The sequence below is a fragment of the Amblyomma americanum genome, chromosome 2 (assembly GCF_052857255.1).
Source record: "Amblyomma americanum isolate KBUSLIRL-KWMA chromosome 2, ASM5285725v1, whole genome shotgun sequence".
NCBI lineage: Eukaryota > Metazoa > Arthropoda > Arachnida > Ixodida > Ixodidae > Amblyomma > Amblyomma americanum.
In genome coordinates this window covers 82,416,742-82,426,088 of record NC_135498.1, presented here as the reverse complement: position 1 = coordinate 82,426,088, position 9,347 = coordinate 82,416,742, and the positions used below count along the sequence as shown (strand labels likewise).

The following is a 9,347-nucleotide window of genomic DNA, read 5'->3' as shown; positions in this document are numbered from 1 at the left end:
AGGAGCCCGTCGCGCCTGCGTGCTTTTAGGGTTCCTTTGTACCTTTTTCAGATTCCTCGGCCTCGGCTACGTCCATCCGAAGTTCCCCAGAGTCGTTTATCGATGCAGCGCCCGTAGCCACCGCATAAGTGCGGACACACTCGGTATCCGCGTGACCGTACCGCCGACATTCAATACAGCGGGGAACTCTTTGCACTCACGCCGCACGTGGCCCGTATCGTGGCAGCGCAGGCACTGCATTGGACGTCCAGCCTCAACGACAAGAGCCAACTCTCCGGCGACGCGTACCTGGTGTGGCAGGTCTACCTCTTTCAAACCGTGCTTCAACTTCAGTAGGACAGCTCTTGTCTTTGAGCTCTTGTCATTGACGCCTTGTATCCGCACCGCTCACGCGTAACGTCGGTCACTTTGCCAATCGCCGCTAATGCCGTCCGGATGTCGTCGTCGGCCACATCATGAAGCATCCAGTGTAGCCGCAGCTTTACCTTCTGGTCTTCCGGATCGATGATGAGGCAGCGGCGTCTCTTGAGTTGCAGCTCATTGAAGGCGAGTAACTTCTTTGCGGCCTCCGTGCTCCGCAGGGTAACCGCCCAAACATGGTTGATTTGGTACACCCCCAACGCGACCACGTCGGGGAGCGTACTGGTCTCGGCCAAGGCGTCACGGAAATCCTCGACCCGGAACGGCCTCCCTCCCACGTCGCCGTGAAGAAAACCCGTGTTGAAAACAACATATCCTGATGGCAGTGTCTGCGAAACTATCTGGTAATCCTTATCTTCACAGTCATATAACCTGTTTCCGCTTCCGTCAAAGGCCGCTGTCGCCGTTCCGCTCGAGCCCATGATACTGCTATTCGATCAGCTCAGATGCCGGTAGCAGAATGCCGCTCGGCCATCCTGACAGAACACGAGTGCATAGAAATCATAACAGAGTAAAACCTTCCTTTTTAGTCTTGCGTGTATGAATGTCAGAAGAGGAATTCGAACCCACACCCGGAAGACCGGACTGCGACCTGAACGCAGCGCCTTGGACCGCTCGGCCATTCTGACAGAACACGAGCGCATAGGAATCGGTGCAGAGTAAAACCTTGCTTTTTAGTCTTCCGTGCATGAAAGATGTCCGAAGTGCAATTCGAACCCACGTCCGGAAGACCGGGCACGGAGGCGGGCCAGATGACCTCCACGTGCGTCCGTCACGGACAAGCGGCTCGCCGCGTTCAGAGCCCATTCTTGGAGAAGGCGATCCCCTGGATACCTCAAAGACCGTCTGCGGCGGTGCCCGGCTTCAGGATGCGGCAGTGCCGCGGTCGAAGCTGAGGCCCGGGTTTTCGCGGCCGCTGTCGATGCCGGTGTGGGGATGCAGCTCACCCTGCAGACAAAAGGTGTATGTTCCAGGAAGCTGGCGACCTTCGCAGACAGACTAAACCAACATGGTGGGGTCCAGTCCAGTGTTCTTCATCTTCGGTATCCTAAAGCTCGCTTCTGAACGAAAGCTTTCTTTTCTTCTTCTTCACCTCAGAACTCTTTCTCCTGTTAACACAAAAAGAGGAGCACTCGCCGAAAAAGAAAAAAAGGGCAAAACAAAGACGTTTCGGGGACCGTACGGGTCCCTTGTTCAGAATGGCAGCGGATGGGCGAAGGTGGTGACTTATATACGGTGCAGGTGGCGTAATGAGCATGCGTAAATCTCAGGAAGATTACCCCTCGTTCGGCTCATTCGGTTCTAGTATGTTCCCTCCTCGCCAGACGGGATGCCGTCAAACACTCGACTATCTTTCTCCTGTTCTATTCGTTTTCTTTCTCTTCACGTTACCTTGGTCTTCTTCGTCTTCTAGCACTGAATTGTGAGAAGTACATGGACACGATTGTTCTGTGCATTTTTATTGATATGCGCTAGACATTAGTAAACACGGATTGCTCAGCTTTCGCCAGGTAAATAATTATATTGAATATCTTCTCCCAGGTTTCTTCTTCGGTTTAAGCCATTGAGCGGAAGCTATGCCATCGTGAGCGAGGTTAAAATCTGGTGAGGCGCGGGCGAAATGATATATGACCGCTTATTGAAGGTGCGAAGGCTGCTCGCACCTCCTCATCGGGCACGCTGTGTAGAAGCCAGTGCAGCTTCAGGCGCACGTCCTGGTTCGCCGGGTCAGTCACCTTTTTCACACGTTGCTCGCTGATGTCTGTAATCCTTTTTAGCACCTCGGCATCCTTTAAGGTGGTGGCCCAGACGTGACTCATGTGATACGCCCCCAGGGCGATAACGACCGGGAACAGCGAATGTTCCGTCAATGCGTCGCGGAAACCTTCCACACGGTACGGGCGGGCCTTGACATCCGCATGCGAAAAACTGTATTTAAGCTGCGTTTTTATGGAGGAAAAACGCTAAGGCGCCCGTGTGCTGTGCGATGTCAGTGCACGTTAAAGATCCCCAGGTGGTTGAAATTATTCCGGAGCCCTCCAATACGGCACCTCTCTCTTCCTTTCTTCTTTCACTCCCTCCTTTACCCTTCCCTAACGGCGCGGTTCAGGTGTCCAACGATATATGAGACAGATACTGTGCCATTTCCTTTCCCACCCAAAACCAATTATTATTATTAAACAAAACACCCCGCCGCGGTGGCTCAGTGGTTAGGGCGCTCGACTACTGATCCGGAGTTCCCGGGTTCGAACCCGACCGCGGCGGCTGCGTTTTTATGGAGGAAAAACGCTAAGGCGCCCGTGTGCTGTCGATGTCAGTGCACGTTAAATATCCCCAGGTGGTCGAAATTATTCCGGAGCCCTCCACTACGGCACCTCTCTCGCTCTTCCTTTCTTCTTTCACTCCCTCCCTTATCCCTTCCCTTATGGCGCGGTTCAGGTGTCCAATGATATATGAGACAGTTACTGCGGTATTTCCTTTCCCCAAAAACCAATTATTATAAAACAAAACGGCCTGTAGGGAACCCTGGTAAAACAACCTGGTAGTCACTTTCCTTTTCCGTAGTCCTATTACCGCGGCCAGACATGGCCGCCGAAGCCGCTCCTACGGAACCCGTCATCGCACGTCGGGACTAGAGGTATGCGCCGAGGCATCGGCACGCCGCCGCCGACTGCCGTCGCTGTGCCGCCGCCGCCCACGCTAACTCATCGGCGCGCCGCCGCCACCGCCGACGACATTTTCACTCGGCCCGATCGGCGCGCCTTCTAAAAATGAATAAATATATTTTCAACGCAAATCTAACTGCGCTTGAGATTTTGTTTTGTGTTGTTTAATTCCCTGCCTGAGGAAGATAATCATGTGACGGAGTTGAGCAATAAAGCAACACAAAACAAACAAAAGCAACCCTTCTCTTCGCACGCCAGCGCTGCGTATCGTTACCAGACAACGCAACGTGGGATTCCGAAACTTCATCAAAAGGGCAACATGGCGTGGGTGTACTGAGCCGGAGTATACTCGGTTTCGATCCGACCGTGGCGGCCGCGCTTCGATGGAGGCGAAACTCAAAAGGCGTCCGTGTGCTGTGCGTTGTCAGTGCTCGTTAAAGATCATCAGGTGGTCGAAATTATTCCGGAGCCCTCCACTACGGCACCTCTTCCTTCCTGTCTTCTCTTAGTCCCTCCTCTACACCTTCCGTAAGGCGCGGTCCGGGTGTCCACCAAGATAACTGAGACAGTTATTGCGCCATTTCCTTTCCTCAGAACCATCTTTTTTTCAACGAGGACAAAGGTCTCGGAACATCGGAATCTCGACTTGAGGGTCGTAGGCGCTGTGGCTGCGGATGGAATCGGCGATATGTCCGAAAGCTGCATCAACGCATCATAACGTATCTGAGGGGGCAAAATGCTCGCCTGCTGCAGAAAAAAAAAATTTATTTTTTGTTTTTGTTCCGCGAAATGGCCGTTGTAAGAAAAGTTATTTTGAACATATGGTGATTAATTTTCAAAAGAAGCGATTTCACAATCTGTGCAGTTGGAAATGTTTGTGTTATAACATCTACTGATTGGGTGACAGTTAAAGGGCTGAACCAAGCGAAAGTTGGCCGTAGAATAGATATATTTCATTTTACGTAAAGAATAATGTATAAACGCAATCTCATTCGGAAAAAGTAGAAGTACGATTAACATATGGAGTGCCACGTGCATCGGTGCCAGCTTTGCAATTCTAGACGAAATGACTTACTCTGCGCAATGGAAAATTTTAACCGAGGCACAGCGAGAAAAGAGAGAGAGAGAGGGTTTATTTAATTGAAATGCAGACAGGCTCGCCGGAAATATATCTGGCTTGCTACTCTGCACTGGGGAACGGGAAGAGGAGAAAAAAGAGGGTCATGATGGGGGTGTTGATGATGAGAGGAGGCAGATGAAAAAATACATAAAAAGATGCACACTTTCTAACATCACAAAACGCGAGGCATGGTCCGTGTCGCTTAAAAAGTGTGAGAGTGCTCGCGTTGCCTTTACAGTTTTCAAACTATCTGTACAAGCGCCGAGGATCAAATCCCCCGAGAGGGGCCTTGTGTCCATATACCTCAAAACAGATGCAAGCATGAGTCTTTCACTTGTATATGCTGGACACACCACTAAAACATGCTCTATAGAATCTTGCACGCCACATGTGGTACAGTCCGGGGAGTCCGCTTGTCCTATTAAGTGCAAGTATTTGCGCGTAAAGGCGACATTTAAACGTAATCTATGGATTACACATGCAATAGGGCTTTGTATTCCGCGAGGAACAGAAAAGGTCATCGCCGGATCTAGCCGTTTAAGGCGTATGTGTCGAGTGTCTGGTAGGGCCCAGTACCTAGCCGTCGCACTCCTCATTGATTCCGAAAGGAGACAAGTGGTGTCGGGTCTAGAGAACCGCACAGCTGTACGCAGGCCACTGCTGAAGGCGCTCCTTGCTTCAGCGTCAGCGGTCTCCTTTCCATCGAGTCCGCAGTGTTAGGAATCCACTGAAGCACTATACGGTGGCCTTTTTCCTGAGCAAATGACAGGAGACTAATGATATCAAGAGCCAGATCTTGGTAGGCGGTGTGGCGTAGGAAGCATCGCAAAATTTGTAGCGCAGGTTTACTGTCAGTGAAAAAGCACCACTCCTGAAGTGGTTCTGCGCAGATGCGGCGGATCGCTTCCCGAAAGCCCGCAAGCTCTGCAGCGACTGAAGTAGGCTTGTGTCCTAATATGGATCTGCGGGTCGCTTGTTCAGCGGAATTGCGAAAGCTGCTGTCGATGCCTTTGGTGACGCAGATCCATCTTTGTATACGTGCACACAATTTTGGTATTCTGACCCGATGTAGGCAAGGGGAAGTTGCTTCAATCCGCTAACCAGCATCACAGATTTCTGGATTATGCCAGGGACATGCAGGCATACTGAAGACTGGGCCATCACCCATGTTGGCTGCAAGGATGATGCGGCAGGGCATAGTCTGATGACAATTCGGATCGATGGAAGCGCAGTGCACGTGCAAAACTGCTGGCCGGTCGCTCATCAAAAATCTCCGTCAGCGAGTGACAGCGCTGCCGTGTAAGCGCGCGTAAATATACACGAAGTGGTTCATGTGACAAGTAGATCAATATTGGGCGCGCACGAGATTCCTCAATCGTGCCTTTGTTCGAGGCACAACGTGGTAATCCGAGGCATATCTTGAGCGCCTACGCTTGGACACTCTCTAGTATGCGCAAGCAAGAAATGCTCATGGTACAGAGTACAGGAAGGCTTTAACGAATGTAGCGTATAAAGAGAGTATCGTAAAGTCTTAGCAAGGAGCGCTCCGTTGGGCCCCATTTAATGCCTGCTACGAAGCGAAGGACATGGCAAAAATAAAAGCGAGAGAAAGAAAACAATTGCGTCAATGACGCAGAAAACAAGAAAGGTTCTGCACGTTCGTGGAGCAAGAAATATATAAACACAATCAACATACGTGCTTGAGATATGTGCCTATTTTTTAAAAAATTTGGCGCCGCAAGAAACAAATAGATTTACAGAACATTTTGCGTTTCTCTGACCCTTCAACCCCTCTGTATTCTGTCCTCTCAGCACTTAGCACGAAAACCCCTAAAATTTGAACCAGTTTAGCAAATAAGGCTGCTGGGAAATAGCTTTTTAGATTTGTGCTTTAGCTTTCCACGCCGCCGCCGCCGCCGAAAAATGGCCTTGCGCCGCAGCCGATGATTACCAGGCGCCGCGCCGCCGACGCCGCCGCTGTTCGAAACCGACACGGCGCAAACCTCTAGTCCGAACACGGCGGTGGATGGAAGTGGAATCCTCCCGCTCGGCCATCCTGACAGAACACGAGTGCAGTGAAATCAGTGCAGAGTAAAATTTTCCTGTACGCTACTTTGCAAACTCAATCAATAACAAAAACCAAACAGACGCCATTTTCATGGATTTCGCAAAAGCCTTTGACAAGGTCTGTCATAAAGAGTTGCTTTGCAAAATGGATAACACAGTAAATAATAACAAAATCGTTACCAGGATTTCATCATACCTGATTAACCGTCGACAATATGTATAGCTTGGTGGTCATTCCTCTGAAATCGTTTCGGTTGTCTCTGGAGTTGCTCAGAGTTCGGTGCTTGGACCACTCTTGTTCATTAGATATATTAACGACATAGTAAAAGAATTCCAGTTCACCTTAAACTATAATAGCACTACTGTGTGCTGTATTCAAAAATTAAGAATAAATCAGGCCAGCTGATACTACACGAGGCTTTTGAAGAATTAAACACATTGTGTGACACCTGGCAAATGCCAATCAACTTTCGAAAAACCGTCTTCAGGAGGATAGCGCTAAAAAACCCGCTGATATTCCGTTATTCTTCCTCCAATAACATTCTTTACGAGGTTGACCACTACAAACATCTGGGTCTATGGACCACTAACACTCTTGGCTGGACCAGCCGCATGAATCAGGCTTCAAGCAATGGGAGCCATAAATTTTTCTTTCTTGGGCGTGCATTGAAATTCTCCACCCCCAAAATTCGGCTTCTAGCCTACAAATCAATTGCCCTCCCAATACTAGTTTATTTGGTCGTAATTTGGGATTCGTTCACGAAAACGAATATTGATTTAATTGAAAAAAAATACAAAAAGAGCAGTCCGTTTTGTTTACAATTGTTATGGATGTACATAAGTGACTAACCTCTTGCATAAGGCAGGTTTGATACCATTAACTTAGAGGAATCGCGTCTCTCGTCTCAAATTTTGTGCCAACTTGTAAAGAGTCATTTGAAGAACTTGTAAACGATCATTTCAAGATTAACCTTGGTGAAATATTATATTTCTGTTCAGGTTGTAACACTAGACAGCGACACAATCTCGCTATTACCCCTTTTAGTCCTCGTGACAATTTCTTCAAATATTTTGTTTTCCCCAAGAACAGTAATGGACTGGAATCGGCTTGCCAACTAAGAAATTTCACAGCAATCTGTGACATCATTTACTAGAGATCAAAGTTTTTCCTAATTTCTGGTTTGTAGTTGCATTTCGTTGTACTTGCTCATCAGGTTTAAATATTTGTTTCTTACTGGTTGTAATATTTGCACTACGTATTATTTCTCTCTTTACTGCCGATAAGCGTTCCTTTAATACTGTTACTTTTATGTCTGAGCCTTTTCCCTGAAATTTTGACACCTGTGCTACGTAATATTTTTTCTGTTTATCGCCGGTGAGCGGTCGTTCATTATTGTGACTTTTATATCTGAGCTTTTTGCGTGAACTTTTGACACTTGTACTTGTAATTTTCCTTTTTTTTGGTATCTATGTGCCCACCCTGCTAAAATGCCTTCAGGCATTGCAGTATTCACAAATAAAAATAAATTGTATTGTGTCCATAACCAGAAAAATGTCAGAAGTGGGATTCGAACCCACGCCCGGAAGACCGGACTGCGACCTGAAAGAAGCGCCTTGGACCGCTCGGCCACCCTGACAGGACACTTGCGCACTGAAATCGTTGCAGTATTGTACAAAACCTTCTTTTCTGTGTTTGTGTGCATAAACTTTCAAAGTTTATTTCAAAGAACAGGTTGCTTGACGAAGTATCAAACTTTTTTCACTCTTACACGCAGAGTAGCGGGCAATTTTTACACAGAATTCATTATACTCACTCATCCATAAGAATAGCACACAGAAAGCAGAAGACATTCATAATGTGTGAAAAACTTTTGTTGAACATTTGCGTAGTTCGGCGGCAGCAGGATCCGCGTCGTCTTCATATCAGGTGATCCCGGATCCCGTCTTCGCAAGGTCGGGCCCTCATTCCAGGGCTCCGCTGAGCCGCGCTGCCTCGTAAGCGTGCTGCACCAGGGTCCTTTGGACCGTGAACTCGCTGCTGACGAGCCGGCTCTCCCATTGCTCCGCACTTGTGTGTTTGTGTTGGTGGAATTTTATGTTTCGCTCACACTCCCATGTGATGTGGTACAGCGTTGGTACCGCCCCGCACCACGGGCATGTGGCTCTGTATTGTGTCGGAAACATCTTGTTTATTATGTGTAAATTTGGAAAAATACCCGTCTGCAGTCTGCGCCACCCGGTAGCCTCTTCCTTTGTTAGTGCCTTGTGTGGCGGAGGATATTTATACCTTAAGCCCCTGTATAGGGCCAGGTGCTCTGCATACCCCCCGTCGCAGGCTCGGGTGAAAAAGTCGTCCGGTAATCCCGCTCGGAAACTCATCGCTCGAGCATGGCCGTCCGCTCTTTCATTTCCCTTAATACCTGCATGTCCGGGTATCCAAACCAGGCTGTGTATGTGTTTTGTGTCCGAGACACGCTCTTTTCTGAGTATGTTCATGGCTGCGGCACCTATCCTTCCCCTTCATAAACACATATAACGCAAATGAGTGAGAAAAAAACAATTGAAAATTGAAGAACCTAATAGGAAGAACAGATATGGATAAAATGCATTGTACATAAATGCACAATATTTAAGACACTATGATGAGAAAAAAAAGCGGAATCGGCAGGCTTAACCGTAGAGAAAAGGGAAGAGAGTGAAAGGTATTGGGTAGATTTTCTTTGCAGGAAACTGCCTCTTCTAGTCCAAGGAAAAGAAGCCGAAAATCTTTTTCTAAACGCCCGCATGGAAGCACTATCCTCTATTGTTCCTTAATACGAGAGTGCTTATTGAGCAGATCAGCTATTTGATGGTTCAGTGTTTGTGTTGAAGAGTGGATTTGCTGATTAATCACGGCGACCAACGCTGGCAGCATTCAGATAGCAGCGGGACAGGAGAGCCGGAGGCAGCAGCTTCAGACCGATAATAGCTCTCTAGCCGACATCGCAGCTTGCTGCGGTGACTCGGGCTGCCGACGTCATGTCCCGGCATGACCTACTTGATGCAGTGCGGGACCGCGCAGTGGCCCATGGACC

At 48.5% G+C, this 9,347-nt stretch overlaps 1 non-coding gene across 1 annotated transcript; it reads right to left on the bottom strand.

Moving 5' to 3' along the window:
* Positions 1-965: 965 nt before the first annotated feature.
* On the bottom strand, positions 966-1,049 carry TRNAL-CAG (transfer RNA leucine (anticodon CAG)). The gene has a single exon. It is a non-coding gene; the product is annotated as a tRNA-Leu (tRNA).
* Positions 1,050-9,347: the final 8,298 nt, after the last annotated feature.